General features: G+C 46.1%; 8 non-coding genes and 1 pseudogene across 8 annotated transcripts; all 9 read right to left on the bottom strand.

Annotated features, from left to right (window-relative positions):
* Window positions 1-612: 612 nt before the first annotated feature.
* Window positions 613-803, bottom strand: LOC130310868 (U2 spliceosomal RNA). Its single transcript, XR_008859339.1, has one exon. It is a non-coding gene; the product is annotated as a U2 spliceosomal RNA (small nuclear RNA).
* Window positions 804-2884: 2081 nt separating this feature from the next.
* On the bottom strand, window positions 2885-3075 carry LOC130310867 (U2 spliceosomal RNA). The gene has a single exon (XR_008859338.1). It is a non-coding gene; the product is annotated as a U2 spliceosomal RNA (small nuclear RNA).
* Window positions 3076-5153: 2078 nt separating this feature from the next.
* LOC130310866 (U2 spliceosomal RNA) lies at window positions 5154-5344 on the bottom strand. The gene has a single exon (XR_008859337.1). It is a non-coding gene; the product is annotated as a U2 spliceosomal RNA (small nuclear RNA).
* Window positions 5345-7431: 2087 nt separating this feature from the next.
* On the bottom strand, window positions 7432-7622 carry LOC130310865 (U2 spliceosomal RNA). The gene has a single exon (XR_008859336.1). It is a non-coding gene; the product is annotated as a U2 spliceosomal RNA (small nuclear RNA).
* Window positions 7623-9701: 2079 nt separating this feature from the next.
* LOC130310883 (U2 spliceosomal RNA) lies at window positions 9702-9903 on the bottom strand (annotated as a pseudogene).
* Window positions 9904-11979: 2076 nt separating this feature from the next.
* Window positions 11980-12170, bottom strand: LOC130310864 (U2 spliceosomal RNA). Its single transcript, XR_008859335.1, has one exon. It is a non-coding gene; the product is annotated as a U2 spliceosomal RNA (small nuclear RNA).
* Window positions 12171-14256: 2086 nt separating this feature from the next.
* LOC130310863 (U2 spliceosomal RNA) lies at window positions 14257-14447 on the bottom strand. Its single transcript, XR_008859334.1, has one exon. It is a non-coding gene; the product is annotated as a U2 spliceosomal RNA (small nuclear RNA).
* Window positions 14448-16530: 2083 nt separating this feature from the next.
* LOC130310862 (U2 spliceosomal RNA) lies at window positions 16531-16721 on the bottom strand. Its single transcript, XR_008859333.1, has one exon. It is a non-coding gene; the product is annotated as a U2 spliceosomal RNA (small nuclear RNA).
* Window positions 16722-18806: 2085 nt separating this feature from the next.
* Window positions 18807-18997, bottom strand: LOC130310860 (U2 spliceosomal RNA). Its single transcript, XR_008859331.1, has one exon. It is a non-coding gene; the product is annotated as a U2 spliceosomal RNA (small nuclear RNA).
* Window positions 18998-20111: the final 1114 nt, after the last annotated feature.

The raw sequence follows: 20111 nt of genomic DNA, 5'->3' as shown, positions 1-20111 counted from the left end.
CGGGACATAGACAGCCAGCTGATGACCAATCCATTAGTGCAATGGATGGCTGGAAGCATTTGTCTTTGCCTTTGCAATACCACAGAAGCAATGCATGGTCAATGTACAGCAATGACACACCTGTGTGAACAGCCAGGAGACCCCCCCCCCCCCCCATGTTATGTTACATAGTTACATAGTTAGTACGGTCGAAAAAAGACATATGTCCATCAAGTTCAACCAGGGAATTAAGGGGTAGGGGTGTGGCGCGATATTGGGGAAGGGATGAGATTTTATATTTCTTCATAAGCATTAATCTTATTTTGTCAATTAGGAACATTCAGCACCCACCCGCTATCAAGGCAGCTGCCTATCATGTCATGCCCTACCTGCACAGGTGTGCTGGCTACTCAAATGATCCAATTAAGGAGGCCATTTAGTCAGCAGCAGCAGAAGTCCTGTGCCTGGACGCTCCAACAGCGGCCAGACACAAGCAGAAGCAGCAGAAGCAGCAGCAGCAGCACCACCTTTTGTTTTTTGGCTGCAGCAGCAAGGCCCACAGGGCTGGCTAGCTGGCTAGCCAGCAAGCAGGTAGCAATGAAAGTAGGAATCTTTCTTTTTAACCCTGTAAGGGGGTGGTGCACTGTACCCGAAGATACTGCCATATCGGGTCAATGCATAGGGCGACGGAAGCAAGCTTCGAAATCGGCCCCCGTTCTCAAAAATCCATTTAATATATGGTCCCCAGATAGGGGACGTATCAGATATTAAACTGATAAGAACAGATACTACACTTGATCTTAGCCAAAAGGCCGAGAAGCGATAACCGTGAAAGGGGCGGGCCCAACAAGGTCCCCTTCATGGGCACTATCACTGCTTGCTGTCAGGGAGGCTGCCAGACAATTTTCCATGCACACTCTGGGCTGGGGGGCAGTCAACCACCAGTACACACAGCAGAACCTAAACCCATACCATTATTGCTAAGCAGCAAGACAGGGGCCCATTGCACTCCCACGGGGCCTTTTTAAATGCAATCCATAACCCGGATTTGCCAGGAACCCTTCTTACTCCTCCTACTTGCATGTGACACTGGGCTTAGGATCTGCATAGGAAACACACACACAAGCACACACCTACCTTTGTTGCCTGCAGATGCCTCCTTGGCTGTCCCCAAACGGTATCAAACCAACACCCACGGGAAGCTGTAAGCATAGAGGACATGCCTGCACCCCATTGGACTTACCTGTGTGGGTTAAATCCGGGTTATTTGACAACCTATGGCGGTGATGGTTCTGCTCAGGCAGAGCAGTGCTGATGCTCCTCATAAAGCTGTCGCTGCTGTGAAGGTTCTAGGTGACATCACAAATCCCTATGGTTACATACACAACAAAGCTGGGTTGTTGTTGTTTACACTCTGCAAGGCCTGTGGAAGTGAGTGACATCATAGCACTGTAGTTCTGAGGGTTCTAGATGGATGCAACAATCTCCTGTTGCTTCTATGAAGGCCATAATAGACGACATCACCAAACAGCTCCATAGTCACATACACAGCAAAGGAGAGATGTTGTTTACACCTAGTGATGTCAGTGGTATTGAGTGACATCACAGCACAGTGCTAAGGCTCCTGGGCCTGGACACAGCAGCGGCTGCAATATCTCAACGGAGAATACGTTTATATATATGTGTGTGTGTGCGCGTATATATATATATATATATATATATATATATATATATATTTCTCCGCCGAAATCACTTTTAAACCCATTTCCACCTTTTTTTCCCTTCTCTTCCTCTTACTTTTTTTTCACGTTTTTTTACGTTTTTCTCCTTTTCGCCTCTTTTCTGGGCGTATTATTCTTCTTTTTCTTCTTTTTTTTCGTCTAATGCATACCCCATCAGTGCAGCAATGCTTATTCAATACCGCCAGCAGATGGAGACACTGGGGGATAATTTTCTAAGGATTTATACTGATTTTTCCTGTCTGAATTTGTCGCACAGAAAGTTGCAGGCCAAATATGTGTGACATTTCTGCGACTTTAGCTTCTAGAGCATTTTTACAACATTATACATAGGTGCTGAATACATAAAAAGCGACTGTTCAGCGACAGACAAGTCGCATCGGCTGAAAGTAGGCCAGAATGTCAGTCCATGTTGGAGCAGGTTTAGATACAGTCTAAAGTATAGATCTCAAAGTCTGTGCACAGAATTTAGCAAGGGCCTCGCACCTTCTGATGCATCAGGTAGGTGCACAATAGCATAGCCTAACCCTCTGTACTTTGGTCTATATTGATGCGGGACATAGACAGCCAGCTGATGACCAATCCATTAGTGCAATGGATGGCTGGAAGCATTTGTCTTTGCCTTTGCAATACCACAGAAGCAATGCATGGTCAATGTACAGCAATGACACACCTGTGTGAACAGCCAGGAGACCCCCCCCCCCCCCCCATGTTATGTTACATAGTTACATAGTTAGTACGGTCGAAAAAAGACATATGTCCATCAAGTTCAACCAGGGAATTAAGGGGTAGGGGTGTGGCGCGATATTGGGGAAGGGATGAGATTTTATATTTCTTCATAAGCATTAATCTTATTTTGTCAATTAGGAACATTCAGCACCCACCCGCTATCAAGGCAGCTGCCTATCATGTCATGCCCTACCTGCACAGGTGTGCTGGCTACTCAAATGATCCAATTAAGGAGGCCATTTAGTCAGCAGCAGCAGAAGTCCTGTGCCTGGACGCTCCAACAGCGGCCAGACACAAGCAGAAGCAGCAGAAGCAGCAGCAGCAGCACCACCTTTTGTTTTTTGGCTGCAGCAGCAAGGCCCACAGGGCTGGCTAGCTGGCTAGCCAGCAAGCAGGTAGCAATGAAAGTAGGAATCTTTCTTTTTAACCCTGTAAGGGGGTGGTGCACTGTACCCGAAGATACTGCCATATCGGGTCAATGCATAGGGCGACGGAAGCAAGCTTCGAAATCGGCCCCCGTTCTCAAAAATCCATTTAATATATGGTCCCCAGATAGGGGACGTATCAGATATTAAACTGATAAGAACAGATACTACACTTGATCTTAGCCAAAAGGCCGAGAAGCGATAACCGTGAAAGGGGCGGGCCCAACAAGGTCCCCTTCATGGGCACTATCACTGCTTGCTGTCAGGGAGGCTGCCAGACAATTTTCCATGCACACTCTGGGCTGGGGGGCAGTCAACCACCAGTACACACAGCAGAACCTAAACCCATACCATTATTGCTAAGCAGCAAGACAGGGGCCCATTGCACTCCCACGGGGCCTTTTTAAATGCAATCCATAACCCGGATTTGCCAGGAACCCTTCTTACTCCTCCTACTTGCATGTGACACTGGGCTTAGGATCTGCATAGGAAACACACACACAAGCACACACCTACCTTTGTTGCCTGCAGATGCCTCCTTGGCTGTCCCCAAACGGTATCAAACCAACACCCACGGGAAGCTGTAAGCATAGAGGACATGCCTGCACCCCATTGGACTTACCTGTGTGGGTTAAATCTGGGTTATTTGACAACCTATGGCGGTGATGGTTCTGCTCAGACAGAGCAGTGCTGATGCTCCTCATAAAGCTGTCGCTGCTGTGAAGGTTCTAGGTGACATCACAAATCCCTATGGTTACATACACAACAAAGCTGGGTTGTTGTTGTTTACACTCTGCAAGGCCTGTGGAAGTGAGTGACATCATAGCACTGTAGTTCTGAGGGTTCTAGATGGATGCAACAATCTCCTGTTGCTTCTATGAAGGCCATAATAGACGACATCACCAAACAGCTCCATAGTCACATACACAGCAAAGGAGAGATGTTGTTTACACCTAGTGATGTCAGTGGTATTGAGTGACATCACAGCACAGTGCTAAGGCTCCTGGGCCTGGACACAGCAGCGGCTGCAATATCTCAACGGAGAATACGTTTATATATATGTGTGTGTGTGCGCGTATATATATATATATATATATATATATATATATATATATATATATTTCTCCGCCGAAATCACTTTTAAACCCATTTCCACCTTTTTTTCCCTTCTCTTCCTCTTACTTTTTTTTCACGTTTTTTTACGTTTTTCTCCTTTTCGCCTCTTTTCTGGGCGTATTATTCTTCTTTTTCTTCTTTTTTTTCGTCTAATGCATACCCCATCAGTGCAGCAATGCTTATTCAATACCGCCAGCAGATGGAGACACTGGGGGATAATTTTCTAAGGATTTATACTGATTTTTCCTGTCTGAATTTGTCGCACAGAAAGTTGCAGGCCAAATATGTGTGACATTTCTGCGACTTTAGCTTCTAGAGCATTTTTACAACATTATACATAGGTGCTGAATACATAAAAAGCGACTGTTCAGCGACAGACAAGTCGCATCGGCTGAAAGTAGGCCAGAATGTCAGTCCATGTTGGAGCAGGTTTAGATACAGTCTAAAGTATAGATCTCAAAGTCTGTGCACAGAATTTAGCAAGGGCCTCGCACCTTCTGATGCATCAGGTAGGTGCACAATAGCATAGCCTAACCCTCTGTACTTTGGTCTATATTGATGCGGGACATAGACAGCCAGCTGATGACCAATCCATTAGTGCAATGGATGGCTGGAAGCATTTGTCTTTGCCTTTGCAATACCACAGAAGCAATGCATGGTCAATGTACAGCAATGACACACCTGTGTGAACAGCCAGGAGACCCCCCCCCCCCCCCATGTTATGTTACATAGTTACATAGTTAGTACGGTCGAAAAAAGACATATGTCCATCAAGTTCAACCAGGGAATTAAGGGGTAGGGGTGTGGCGCGATATTGGGGAAGGGATGAGATTTTATATTTCTTCATAAGCATTAATCTTATTTTGTCAATTAGGAACATTCAGCACCCACCCGCTATCAAGGCAGCTGCCTATCATGTCATGCCCTACCTGCACAGGTGTGCTGGCTACTCAAATGATCCAATTAAGGAGGCCAGCAGCAGCAGAAGTCCTGTGCCTGGACGCTCCAACAGCGGCCAGACACAAGCAGAAGCAGCAGAAGCAGCAGCAGCAGCACCACCTTTTGTTTTTTGGCTGCAGCAGCAAGGCCCACAGGGCTGGCTAGCTGGCTAGCCAGCAAGCAGGTAGCAATGAAAGTAGGAATCTTTCTTTTTAACCCTGTAAGGGGGTGGTGCACTGTACCCGAAGATACTGCCATATCGGGTCAATGCATAGGGCGACGGAAGCAAGCTTCGAAATCGGCCCCCGTTCTCAAAAATCCATTTAATATATGGTCCCCAGATAGGGGACGTATCAGATATTAAACTGATAAGAACAGATACTACACTTGATCTTAGCCAAAAGGCCGAGAAGCGATAACCGTGAAAGGGGCGGGCCCAACAAGGTCCCCTTCATGGGCACTATCACTGCTTGCTGTCAGGGAGGCTGCCAGACAATTTTCCATGCACACTCTGGGCTGGGGGGCAGTCAACCACCAGTACACACAGCAGAACCTAAACCCATACCATTATTGCTAAGCAGCAAGACAGGGGCCCATTGCACTCCCACGGGGCCTTTTTAAATGCAATCCATAACCCGGATTTGCCAGGAACCCTTCTTACTCCTCCTACTTGCATGTGACACTGGGCTTAGGATCTGCATAGGAAACACACACACAAGCACACACCTACCTTTGTTGCCTGCAGATGCCTCCTTGGCTGTCCCCAAACGGTATCAAACCAACACCCACGGGAAGCTGTAAGCATAGAGGACATGCCTGCACCCCATTGGACTTACCTGTGTGGGTTAAATCCGGGTTATTTGACAACCTATGGCGGTGATGGTTCTGCTCAGGCAGAGCAGTGCTGATGCTCCTCATAAAGCTGTCGCTGCTGTGAAGGTTCTAGGTGACATCACAAATCCCTATGGTTACATACACAACAAAGCTGGGTTGTTGTTGTTTACACTCTGCAAGGCCTGTGGAAGTGAGTGACATCATAGCACTGTAGTTCTGAGGGTTCTAGATGGATGCAACAATCTCCTGTGCTTCTATGAAGGCCATAATAGACGACATCACCAAACAGCTCCATAGTCACATACACAGCAAAGGAGAGATGTTGTTTACACCTAGTGATGTCAGTGGTATTGAGTGACATCACAGCACAGTGCTAAGGCTCCTGGGCCTGGACACAGCAGCGGCTGCAATATCTCAACGGAGAATACGTTTATATATATGTGTGTGTGTGCGCGTATATATATATATATATATATATATATATATATATATATATATATTTCTCCGCCGAAATCACTTTTAAACCCATTTCCACCTTTTTTTCCCTTCTCTTCCTCTTACTTTTTTTTCACGTTTTTTTACGTTTTTCTCCTTTTCGCCTCTTTTCTGGGCGTATTATTCTTCTTTTTCTTCTTTTTTTTCGTCTAATGCATACCCCATCAGTGCAGCAATGCTTATTCAATACCGCCAGCAGATGGAGACACTGGGGGATAATTTTCTAAGGATTTATACTGATTTTTCCTGTCTGAATTTGTCGCACAGAAAGTTGCAGGCCAAATATGTGTGACATTTCTGCGACTTTAGCTTCTAGAGCATTTTTACAACATTATACATAGGTGCTGAATACATAAAAAGCGACTGTTCAGCGACAGACAAGTCGCATCGGCTGAAAGTAGGCCAGAATGTCAGTCCATGTTGGAGCAGGTTTAGATACAGTCTAAAGTATAGATCTCAAAGTCTGTGCACAGAATTTAGCAAGGGCCTCGCACCTTCTGATGCATCAGGTAGGTGCACAATAGCATAGCCTAACCCTCTGTACTTTGGTCTATATTGATGCGGGACATAGACAGCCAGCTGATGACCAATCCATTAGTGCAATGGATGGCTGGAAGCATTTGTCTTTGCCTTTGCAATACCACAGAAGCAATGCATGGTCAATGTACAGCAATGACACACCTGTGTGAACAGCCAGGAGACCCCCCCCCCCCCCCCCATGTTATGTTACATAGTTACATAGTTAGTACGGTCGAAAAAAGACATATGTCCATCAAGTTCAACCAGGGAATTAAGGGGTAGGGGTGTGGCGCGATATTGGGGAAGGGATGAGATTTTATATTTCTTCATAAGCATTAATCTTATTTTGTCAATTAGGAACATTCAGCACCCACCCGCTATCAAGGCAGCTGCCTATCATGTCATGCCCTACCTGCACAGGTGTGCTGGCTACTCAAATGATCCAATTAAGGAGGCCATTTAGTCAGCAGCAGCAGAAGTCCTGTGCCTGGACGCTCCAACAGCGGCCAGACACAAGCAGAAGCAGCAGAAGCAGCAGCAGCAGCACCACCTTTTGTTTTTTGGCTGCAGCAGCAAGGCCCACAGGGCTGGCTAGCTGGCTAGCCAGCAAGCAGGTAGCAATGAAAGTAGGAATCTTTCTTTTTAACCCTGTAAGGGGGTGGTGCACTGTACCCGAAGATACTGCCATATCGGGTCAATGCATAGGGCGACGGAAGCAAGCTTCGAAATCGGCCCCCGTTCTCAAAAATCCATTTAATATATGGTCCCCAGATAGGGGACGTATCAGATATTAAACTGATAAGAACAGATACTACACTTGATCTTAGCCAAAAGGCCGAGAAGCGATAACCGTGAAAGGGGCGGGCCCAACAAGGTCCCCTTCATGGGCACTATCACTGCTTGCTGTCAGGGAGGCTGCCAGACAATTTTCCATGCACACTCTGGGCTGGGGGGCAGTCAACCACCAGTACACACAGCAGAACCTAAACCCATACCATTATTGCTAAGCAGCAAGACAGGGGCCCATTGCACTCCCACGGGGCCTTTTTAAATGCAATCCATAACCCGGATTTGCCAGGAACCCTTCTTACTCCTCCTACTTGCATGTGACACTGGGCTTAGGATCTGCATAGGAAACACACACACAAGCACACACCTACCTTTGTTGCCTGCAGATGCCTCCTTGGCTGTCCCCAAACGGTATCAAACCAACACCCACGGGAAGCTGTAAGCATAGAGGACATGCCTGCACCCCATTGGACTTACCTGTGTGGGTTAAATCCGGGTTATTTGACAACCTATGGCGGTGATGGTTCTGCTCAGGCAGAGCAGTGCTGATGCTCCTCATAAAGCTGTCGCTGCTGTGAAGGTTCTAGGTGACATCACAAATCCCTATGGTTACATACACAACAAAGCTGGGTTGTTGTTGTTTACACTCTGCAAGGCCTGTGGAAGTGAGTGACATCATAGCACTGTAGTTCTGAGGGTTCTAGATGGATGCAACAATCTCCTGTTGCTTCTATGAAGGCCATAATAGACGACATCACCAAACAGCTCCATAGTCACATACACAGCAAAGGAGAGATGTTGTTTACACCTAGTGATGTCAGTGGTATTGAGTGACATCACAGCACAGTGCTAAGGCTCCTGGGCCTGGACACAGCAGCGGCTGCAATATCTCAACGGAGAATACGTTTATATATATGTGTGTGTGTGCGCGTATATATATATATATATATATATATATATATATATATATATATTTCTCCGCCGAAATCACTTTTAAACCCATTTCCACCTTTTTTTCCCTTCTCTTCCTCTTACTTTTTTTTCACGTTTTTTTACGTTTTTCTCCTTTTCGCCTCTTTTCTGGGCGTATTATTCTTCTTTTTCTTCTTTTTTTTCGTCTAATGCATACCCCATCAGTGCAGCAATGCTTATTCAATACCGCCAGCAGATGGAGACACTGGGGGATAATTTTCTAAGGATTTATACTGATTTTTCCTGTCTGAATTTGTCGCACAGAAAGTTGCAGGCCAAATATGTGTGACATTTCTGCGACTTTAGCTTCTAGAGCATTTTTACAACATTATACATAGGTGCTGAATACATAAAAAGCGACTGTTCAGCGACAGACAAGTCGCATCGGCTGAAAGTAGGCCAGAATGTCAGTCCATGTTGGAGCAGGTTTAGATACAGTCTAAAGTATAGATCTCAAAGTCTGTGCACAGAATTTAGCAAGGGCCTCGCACCTTCTGATGCATCAGGTAGGTGCACAATAGCATAGCCTAACCCTCTGTACTTTGGTCTATATTGATGCGGGACATAGACAGCCAGCTGATGACCAATCCATTAGTGCAATGGATGGCTGGAAGCATTTGTCTTTGCCTTTGCAATACCACAGAAGCAATGCATGGTCAATGTACAGCAATGACACACCTGTGTGAACAGCCAGGAGACCCCCCCCCCCCCCCCATGTTATGTTACATAGTTACATAGTTAGTACGGTCGAAAAAAGACATATGTCCATCAAGTTCAACCAGGGAATTAAGGGGTAGGGGTGTGGCGCGATATTGGGGAAGGGATGAGATTTTATATTTCTTCATAAGCATTAATCTTATTTTGTCAATTAGGAACATTCAGCACCCACCCGCTATCAAGGCAGCTGCCTATCATGTCATGCCCTACCTGCACAGGTGTGCTGGCTACTCAAATGATCCAATTAAGGAGGCCATTTAGTCAGCAGCAGCAGAAGTCCTGTGCCTGGACGCTCCAACAGCGGCCAGACACAAGCAGAAGCAGCAGAAGCAGCAGCACCACCTTTTGTTTTTTGGCTGCAGCAGCAAGGCCCACAGGGCTGGCTAGCTGGCTAGCCAGCAAGCAGGTAGCAATGAAAGTAGGAATCTTTCTTTTTAACCCTGTAAGGGGGTGGTGCACTGTACCCGAAGATACTGCCATATCGGGTCAATGCATAGGGCGACGGAAGCAAGCTTCGAAATCGGCTCGAAATCGGCCCCCGTTCTCAAAAATCCATTTAATATATGGTCCCCAGATAGGGGACGTATCAGATATTAAACTGATAAGAACAGATACTACACTTGATCTTAGCCAAAAGGCCGAGAAGCGATAACCGTGAAAGGGGCGGGCCCAACAAGGTCCCCTTCATGGGCACTATCACTGCTTGCTGTCAGGGAGGCTGCCAGACAATTTTCCATGCACACTCTGGGCTGGGGGCAGTCAACCACCAGTACACACAGCAGAACCTAAACCCATACCATTATTGCTAAGCAGCAAGACAGGGGCCCATTGCACTCCCACGGGGCCTTTTTAAATGCAATCCATAACCCGGATTTGCCAGGAACCCTTCTTACTCCTCCTACTTGCATGTGACACTGGGCTTAGGATCTGCATAGGAAACACACACACAAGCACACACCTACCTTTGTTGCCTGCAGATGCCTCCTTGGCTGTCCCCAAACGGTATCAAACCAACACCCACGGGAAGCTGTAAGCATAGAGGACATGCCTGCACCCCATTGGACTTACCTGTGTGGGTTAAATCCGGGTTATTTGACAACCTATGGCGGTGATGGTTCTGCTCAGGCAGAGCAGTGCTGATGCTCCTCATAAAGCTGTCGCTGCTGTGAAGGTTCTAGGTGACATCACAAATCCCTATGGTTACATACACAACAAAGCTGGGTTGTTGTTGTTTACACTCTGCAAGGCCTGTGGAAGTGAGTGACATCATAGCACTGTAGTTCTGAGGGTTCTAGATGGATGCAACAATCTCCTGTTGCTTCTATGAAGGCCATAATAGACGACATCACCAAACAGCTCCATAGTCACATACACAGCAAAGGAGAGATGTTGTTTACACCTAGTGATGTCAGTGGTATTGAGTGACATCACAGCACAGTGCTAAGGCTCCTGGGCCTGGACACAGCAGCGGCTGCAATATCTCAACGGAGAATACGTTTATATATATGTGTGTGTGTGCGCGTATATATATATATATATATATATATATATATATATTTCTCCGCCGAAATCACTTTTAAACCCATTTCCACCTTTTTTTCCCTTCTCTTCCTCTTACTTTTTTTTCACGTTTTTTTACGTTTTTCTCCTTTTCGCCTCTTTTCTGGGCGTATTATTCTTCTTTTTTCTTCTTTTTTTTCGTCTAATGCATACCCCATCAGTGCAGCAATGCTTATTCAATACCGCCAGCAGATGGAGACACTGGGGGATAATTTTCTAAGGATTTATACTGATTTTTCCTGTCTGAATTTGTCGCACAGAAAGTTGCAGGCCAAATATGTGTGACATTTCTGCGACTTTAGCTTCTAGAGCATTTTTACAACATTATACATAGGTGCTGAATACATAAAAAGCGACTGTTCAGCGACAGACAAGTCGCATCGGCTGAAAGTAGGCCAGAATGTCAGTCCATGTTGGAGCAGGTTTAGATACAGTCTAAAGTATAGATCTCAAAGTCTGTGCACAGAATTTAGCAAGGGCCTCGCACCTTCTGATGCATCAGGTAGGTGCACAATAGCATAGCCTAACCCTCTGTACTTTGGTCTATATTGATGCGGGACATAGACAGCCAGCTGATGACCAATCCATTAGTGCAATGGATGGCTGGAAGCATTTGTCTTTGCCTTTGCAATACCACAGAAGCAATGCATGGTCAATGTACAGCAATGACACACCTGTGTGAACAGCCAGGAGACCCCCCCCCCCCCCCATGTTATGTTACATAGTTACATAGTTAGTACGGTCGAAAAAAGACATATGTCCATCAAGTTCAACCAGGGAATTAAGGGGTAGGGGTGTGGCGCGATATTGGGGAAGGGATGAGATTTTATATTTCTTCATAAGCATTAATCTTATTTTGTCAATTAGGAACATTCAGCACCCACCCGCTATCAAGGCAGCTGCCTATCATGTCATGCCCTACCTGCACAGGTGTGCTGGCTACTCAAATGATCCAATTAAGGAGGCCATTTAGTCAGCAGCAGCAGAAGTCCTGTGCCTGGACGCTCCAACAGCGGCCAGACACAAGCAGAAGCAGCAGAAGCAGCAGCAGCAGCACCACCTTTTGTTTTTTGGCTGCAGCAGCAAGGCCCACAGGGCTGGCTAGCTGGCTAGCCAGCAAGCAGGTAGCAATGAAAGTAGGAATCTTTCTTTTTAACCCTGTAAGGGGGTGGTGCACTGTACCCGAAGATACTGCCATATCGGGTCAATGCATAGGGCGACGGAAGCAAGCTTCGAAATCGGCCCCCGTTCTCAAAAATCCATTTAATATATGGTCCCCAGATAGGGGACGTATCAGATATTAAACTGATAAGAACAGATACTACACTTGATCTTAGCCAAAAGGCCGAGAAGCGATAACCGTGAAAGGGGCGGGCCCAACAAGGTCCCCTTCATGGGGCACTATCACTGCTTGCTGTCAGGGAGGCTGCCAGACAATTTTCCATGCACACTCTGGGCTGGGGGGCAGTCAACCACCAGTACACACAGCAGAACCTAAACCCATACCATTATTGCTAAGCAGCAAGACAGGGGCCCATTGCACTCCCACGGGGCCTTTTTAAATGCAATCCATAACCCGGATTTGCCAGGAACCCTTCTTACTCCTCCTACTTGCATGTGACACTGGGCTTAGGATCTGCATAGGAAACACACACACAAGCACACACCTACCTTTGTTGCCTGCAGATGCCTCCTTGGCTGTCCCCAAACGGTATCAAACCAACACCCACGGGAAGCTGTAAGCATAGAGGACATGCCTGCACCCCATTGGACTTACCTGTGTGGGTTAAATCCGGGTTATTTGACAACCTATGGCGGTGATGGTTCTGCTCAGGCAGAGCAGTGCTGATGCTCCTCATAAAGCTGTCGCTGCTGTGAAGGTTCTAGGTGACATCACAAATCCCTATGGTTACATACACAACAAAGCTGGGTTGTTGTTGTTTACACTCTGCAAGGCCTGTGGAAGTGAGTGACATCATAGCACTGTAGTTCTGAGGGTTCTAGATGGATGCAACAATCTCCTGTTGCTTCTATGAAGGCCATAATAGACGACATCACCAACAGCTCCATAGTCACATACACAGCAAAGGAGAGATGTTGTTTACACCTAGTGATGTCAGTGGTATTGAGTGACATCACAGCACAGTGCTAAGGCTCCTGGGCCTGGACACAGCAGCGGCTGCAATATCTCAACGGAGAATACGTTTATATATATGTGTGTGTGTGCGCGTATATATATATATATATATATATATATATATATATATATATATTTCTCCGCCGAAATCACTTTTAAACCCATTTCCACCTTTTTTTCCCTTCTCTTCCTCTTACTTTTTTTTCACGTTTTTTTACGTTTTTCTCCTTTTCGCCTCTTTTCTGGGCGTATTATTCTTCTTTTTCTTCTTTTTTTTCGTCTAATGCATACCCCATCAGTGCAGCAATGCTTATTCAATACCGCCAGCAGATGGAGACACTGGGGGATAATTTTCTAAGGATTTATACTGATTTTTCCTGTCTGAATTTGTCGCACAGAAAGTTGCAGGCCAAATATGTGTGACATTTCTGCGACTTTAGCTTCTAGAGCATTTTTACAACATTATACATAGGTGCTGAATACATAAAAAGCGACTGTTCAGCGACAGACAAGTCGCATCGGCTGAAAGTAGGCCAGAATGTCAGTCCATGTTGGAGCAGGTTTAGATACAGTCTAAAGTATAGATCTCAAAGTCTGTGCACAGAATTTAGCAAGGGCCTCGCACCTTCTGATGCATCAGGTAGGTGCACAATAGCATAGCCTAACCCTCTGTACTTTGGTCTATATTGATGCGGGACATAGACAGCCAGCTGATGACCAATCCATTAGTGCAATGGATGGCTGGAAGCATTTGTCTTTGCCTTTGCAATACCACAGAAGCAATGCATGGTCAATGTACAGCAATGACACACCTGTGTGAACAGCCAGGAGACCCCCCCCCCCCCCCCATGTTATGTTACATAGTTACATAGTTAGTACGGTCGAAAAAAGACATATGTCCATCAAGTTCAACCAGGGAATTAAGGGGTAGGGGTGTGGCGCGATATTGGGGAAGGGATGAGATTTTATATTTCTTCATAAGCATTAATCTTATTTTGTCAATTAGGAACATTCAGCACCCACCCGCTATCAAGGCAGCTGCCTATCATGTCATGCCCTACCTGCACAGGTGTGCTGGCTACTCAAATGATCCAATTAAGGAGGCCATTTAGTCAGCAGCAGCAGAAGTCCTGTGCCTGGACGCTCCAACAGCGGCCAGACACAAGCAGAAGCAGCAGAAGCAGCAGCAGCAGCACCACCTTTTGTTTTTTGGCTGCAGCAGCAAGGCCCACAGGGCTGGGCTAGCTGGCTAGCCAGCAAGCAGGTAGCAATGAAAGTAGGAATCTTTCTTTTTAACCCTGTAAGGGGGTGGTGCACTGTACCCGAAGATACTGCCATATCGGGTCAATGCATAGGGCGACGGAAGCAAGCTTCGAAATCGGCCCCCGTTCTCAAAAATCCATTTAATATATGGTCCCCAGATAGGGGACGTATCAGATATTAAACTGATAAGAACAGATACTACACTTGATCTTAGCCAAAAGGCCGAGAAGCGATAACCGTGAAAGGGGCGGGCCCAACAAGGTCCCCTTCATGGGCACTATCACTGCTTGCTGTCAGGGAGGCTGCCAGACAATTTTCCATGCACACTCTGGGCTGGGGGGCAGTCAACCACCAGTACACACAGCAGAACCTAAACCCATACCATTATTGCTAAGCAGCAAGACAGGGGCCCATTGCACTCCCACGGGGCCTTTTTAAATGCAATCCATAACCCGGATTTGCCAGGAACCCTTCTTACTCCTCCTACTTGCATGTGACACTGGGCTTAGGATCTGCATAGGAAACACACACACAAGCACACACCTACCTTTGTTGCCTGCAGATGCCTCCTTGGCTGTCCCCAAACGGTATCAAACCAACACCCACGGGAAGCTGTAAGCATAGAGGACATGCCTGCACCCCATTGGACTTACCTGTGTGGGTTAAATCCGGGTTATTTGACAACCTATGGCGGTGATGGTTCTGCTCAGGCAGAGCAGTGCTGATGCTCCTCATAAAGCTGTCGCTGCTGTGAAGGTTCTAGGTGACATCACAAATCCCTATGGTTACATACACAACAAAGCTGGGTTGTTGTTGTTTACACTCTGCAAGGCCTGTGGAAGTGAGTGACATCATAGCACTGTAGTTCTGAGGGTTCTAGATGGATGCAACAATCTCCTGTTGCTTCTATGAAGGCCATAATAGACGACATCACCAAACAGCTCCATAGTCACATACACAGCAAAGGAGAGATGTTGTTTACACCTAGTGATGTCAGTGGTATTGAGTGACATCACAGCACAGTGCTAAGGCTCCTGGGCCTGGACACAGTAGCGGCTGCAATATCTCAACGGAGAATACGTTTATATATATGTGTGTGTGTGCGCGTATATATATATATATATATATATATATATATATATATATATATTTCTCCGCCGAAATCACTTTTAAACCCATTTCCACCTTTTTTTCCCTTCTCTTCCTCTTACTTTTTTTTCACGTTTTTTTACGTTTTTCTCCTTTTCGCCTCTTTTCTGGGCGTATTATTCTTCTTTTTCTTCTTTTTTTTCGTCTAATGCATACCCCATCAGTGCAGCAATGCTTATTCAATACCGCCAGCAGATGGAGACACTGGGGGATAATTTTCTAAGGATTTATACTGATTTTTCCTGTCTGAATTTGTCGCACAGAAAGTTGCAGGCCAAATATGTGTGACATTTCTGCGACTTTAGCTTCTAGAGCATTTTTACAACATTATACATAGGTGCTGAATACATAAAAAGCGACTGTTCAGCGACAGACAAGTCGCATCGGCTGAAAGTAGGCCAGAATGTCAGTCCATGTTGGAGCAGGTTTAGATACAGTCTAAAGTATAGATCTCAAAGTCTGTGCACAGAATTTAGCAAGGGCCTCGCACCTTCTGATGCATCAGGTAGGTGCACAATAGCATAGCCTAACCCTCTGTACTTTGGTCTATATTGATGCGGGACATAGACAGCCAGCTGATGACCAATCCATTAGTGCAATGGATGGCTGGAAGCATTTGTCTTTGCCTTTGCAATACCACAGAAGCAATGCATGGTCAATGTACAGCAATGACACACCTGTGTGAACAGCCAGGAGACCCCCCCCCCCCCCATGTTATGTTACATAGTTACATAGTTAGTACGGTCGAAAAAAGACATATGTCCATCAAGTTCAACCAGGGAATTAAGGGGTAGGGGTGTGGCGCGATATTGGGGAAGGGATGAGATTTTATATTTCTTCATAAGCATTAATCTTATTTTGTCAATTAGGAACATTCAGCACCCACCCGCTATCAAGGCAGCTGCCTATCATGTCATGCCCTACCTGCACAGGTGTGCTGGCTACTCAAATGATCCAATTAAGGAGGCCATTTAGTCAGCAGCAGCAGAAGTCCTGTGCCTGGACGCTCCAACAGCGGCCAGACACAAGCAGAAGCAGCAGAAGCAGCAGCAGCAGCACCACCTTTTGTTTTTTGGCTGCAGCAGCAAGGCCCACAGGGCTGGCTAGCTGGCTAGCCAGCAAGCAGGTAGCAATGAAAGTAGGAATCTTTCTTTTTAACCCTGTAAGGGGGTGGTGCACTGTACCCGAAGATACTGCCATATCGGGTCAATGCATAGGGCGACGGAAGCAAGCTTCGAAATCGGCCCCCGTTCTCAAAAATCCATTTAATATATGGTCCCCAGATAGGGGACGTATCAGATATTAAACTGATAAGAACAGATACTACACTTGATCTTAGCCAAAAGGCCGAGAAGCGATAACCGTGAAAGGGGCGGGCCCAACAAGGTCCCCTTCATGGGCACTATCACTGCTTGCTGTCAGGGAGGCTGCCAGACAATTTTCCATGCACACTCTGGGCTGGGGGGCAGTCAACCACCAGTACACACAGCAGAACCTAAACCCATACCATTATTGCTAAGCAGCAAGACAGGGGCCCATTGCACTCCCACGGGGCCTTTTTAAATGCAATCCATAACCCGGATTTGCCAGGAACCCTTCTTACTCCTCCTACTTGCATGTGACACTGGGCTTAGGATCTGCATAGGAAACACACACACAAGCACACACCTACCTTTGTTGCCTGCAGATGCCTCCTTGGCTGTCCCCAAACGGTATCAAACCAACACCCACGGGAAGCTGTAAGCATAGAGGACATGCCTGCACCCCATTGGACTTACCTGTGTGGGTTAAATCCGGGTTATTTGACAACCTATGGCGGTGATGGTTCTGCTCAGGCAGAGCAGTGCTGATGCTCCTCATAAAGCTGTCGCTGCTGTGAAGGTTCTAGGTGACATCACAAATCCCTATGGTTACATACACAACAAAGCTGGGTTGTTGTTGTTTACACTCTGCAAGGCCTGTGGAAGTGAGTGACATCATAGCACTGTAGTTCTGAGGGTTCTAGATGGATGCAACAATCTCCTGTTGCTTCTATGAAGGCCATAATAGACGACATCACCAAACAGCTCCATAGTCACATACACAGCAAAGGAGAGATGTTGTTTACACCTAGTGATGTCAGTGGTATTGAGTGACATCACAGCACAGTGCTAAGGCTCCTGGGCCTGGACACAGCAGCGGCTGCAATATCTCAACGGAGAATACGTTTATATATATGTGTGTGTGTGCGCGTATATATATATATATATATATATATATATATATATATATATATATTCTCCGCCGAAATCACTTTTAAACCCATTTCCACCTTTTTTTCCCTTCTCTTCCTCTTACTTTTTTTTCACGTTTTTTTACGTTTTTCTCCTTTTCGCCTCTTTTCTGGGCGTATTATTCTTCTTTTTCTTCTTTTTTTTCGTCTAATGCATACCCCATCAGTGCAGCAATGCTTATTCAATACCGCCAGCAGATGGAGACACTGGGGGATAATTTTCTAAGGATTTATACTGATTGTTCCTGTCTGAATTTGTCGCACAGAAAGTTGCAGGCCAAATATGTGTGACATTTCTGCGACTTTAGCTTCTAGAGCATTTTTACAACATTATACATAGGTGCTGAATACATAAAAAGCGACTGTTCAGCGACAGACAAGTCGCATCGGCTGAAAGTAGGCCAGAATGTCAGTCCATGTTGGAGCAGGTTTAGATACAGTCTAAAGTATAGATCTCAAAGTCTGTGCACAGAATTTAGCAAGGGCCTCGCACCTTCTGATGCATCAGGTAGGTGCACAATAGCATAGCCTAACCCTCTGTACTTTGGTCTATATTGATGCGGGACATAGACAGCCAGCTGATGACCAATCCATTAGTGCAATGGATGGCTGGAAGCATTTGTCTTTGCCTTTGCAATACCACAGAAGCAATGCATGGTCAATGTACAGCAATGACACACCTGTGTGAACAGCCAGGAGACCCCCCCCCCCCCCCATGTTATGTTACATAGTTACATAGTTAGTACGGTCGAAAAAAGACATATGTCCATCAAGTTCAACCAGGGAATTAAGGGGTAGGGGTGTGGCGCGATATTGGGGAAGGGATGAGATTTTATATTTCTTCATAAGCATTAATCTTATTTTGTCAATTAGGAACATTCAGCACCCACCCGCTATCAAGGCAGCTGCCTATCATGTCATGCCCTACCTGCACAGGTGTGCTGGCTACTCAAATGATCCAATTAAGGAGGCCATTTAGTCAGCAGCAGCAGAAGTCCTGTGCCTGGACGCTCCAACAGCGGCCAGACACAAGCAGAAGCAGCAGAAGCAGCAGCAGCAGCACCACCTTTTGTTTTTTGGCTGCAGCAGCAAGGCCCACAGGGCTGGCTAGCTGGCTAGCCAGCAAGCAGGTAGCAATGAAAGTAGGAATCTTTCTTTTTAACCCTGTAAGGGGGTGGTGCACTGTACCCGAAGATACTGCCATATCGGGTCAATGCATAGGGCGACGGAAGCAAGCTTCGAAATCGGCCCCCGTTCTCAAAAATCCATTTAATATATGGTCCCCAGATAGGGGACGTATCAGATATTAAACTGATAAGAACAGATACTACACTTGATCTTAGCCAAAAGGCCGAGAAGCGATAACCGTGAAAGGGGCGGGCCCAACAAGGTCCCCTTCATGGGCACTATCACTGCTTGCTGTCAGGGAGGCTGCCAGACAATTTTCCATGCACACTCTGGGCTGGGGGGCAGTCAACCACCAGTACACACAGCAGAACCTAAACCCATACCATTATTGCTAAGCAGCAAGACAGGGGCCCATTGCACTCCCACGGGGCCTTTTTAAATGCAATCCATAACCCGGATTTGCCAGGAACCCTTCTTACTCCTCCTACTTGCATGTGACACTGGGCTTAGGATCTGCATAGGAAACACACACACAAGCACACACCTACCTTTGTTGCCTGCAGATGCCTCCTTGGCTGTCCCCAAACGGTATCAAACCAACACCCACGGGAAGCTGTAAGCATAGAGGACATGCCTGCACCCCATTGGACTTACCTGTGTGGGTTAAATCCGGGTTATTTGACAACCTATGGCGGTGATGGTTCTGCTCAGGCAGAGCAGTGCTGATGCTCCTCATAAAGCTGTCGCTGCTGTGAAGGTTCTAGGTGACATCACAAATCCCTATGGTTACATACACAACAAAGCTGGGTTGTTGTTGTTTACACTCTGCAAGGCCTGTGGAAGTCAGTGACATCATAGCACTGTAGTTCTGAGGGTTCTAGATGGATGCAACAATCTCCTGTTGCTTCTATGAAGGCCATAATAGACGACATCACCAAACAGCTCCATAGTCACATACACAGCAAAGGAGAGATGTTGTTTACACCTAGTGATGTCAGTGGTATTGAGTGACATCACAGCACAGTGCTAAGGCTCCTGGGCCTGGACACAGCAGCGGCTGCAATATCTCAACGGAGAATACGTTTATATATATGTGTGTGTGTGCGCGTATATATATATATATATATATATATATATATATATATATATATATATATATTTCTCCGCCGAAATCACTTTTAAACCCATTTCCACCTTTTTTTCCCTTCTCTTCCTCTTACTTTTTTTTCACGTTTTTTTACGTTTTTCTCCTTTTCGCCTCTTTTCTGGGCGTATTATTCTTCTTTTTCTTCTTTTTTTTCGTCTAATGCATACCCCATCAGTGCAGCAATGCTTATTCAATACCGCCA

This window comes from Hyla sarda, unplaced genomic scaffold (genome assembly GCF_029499605.1).
Source record: "Hyla sarda isolate aHylSar1 unplaced genomic scaffold, aHylSar1.hap1 scaffold_1602, whole genome shotgun sequence".
Taxonomy (NCBI): Eukaryota; Metazoa; Chordata; class Amphibia; order Anura; family Hylidae; genus Hyla; species Hyla sarda.
The sequence above is the reverse complement of the archived record's forward strand: the minus strand, read 5'-3'. Positions and strand labels throughout refer to the sequence as shown.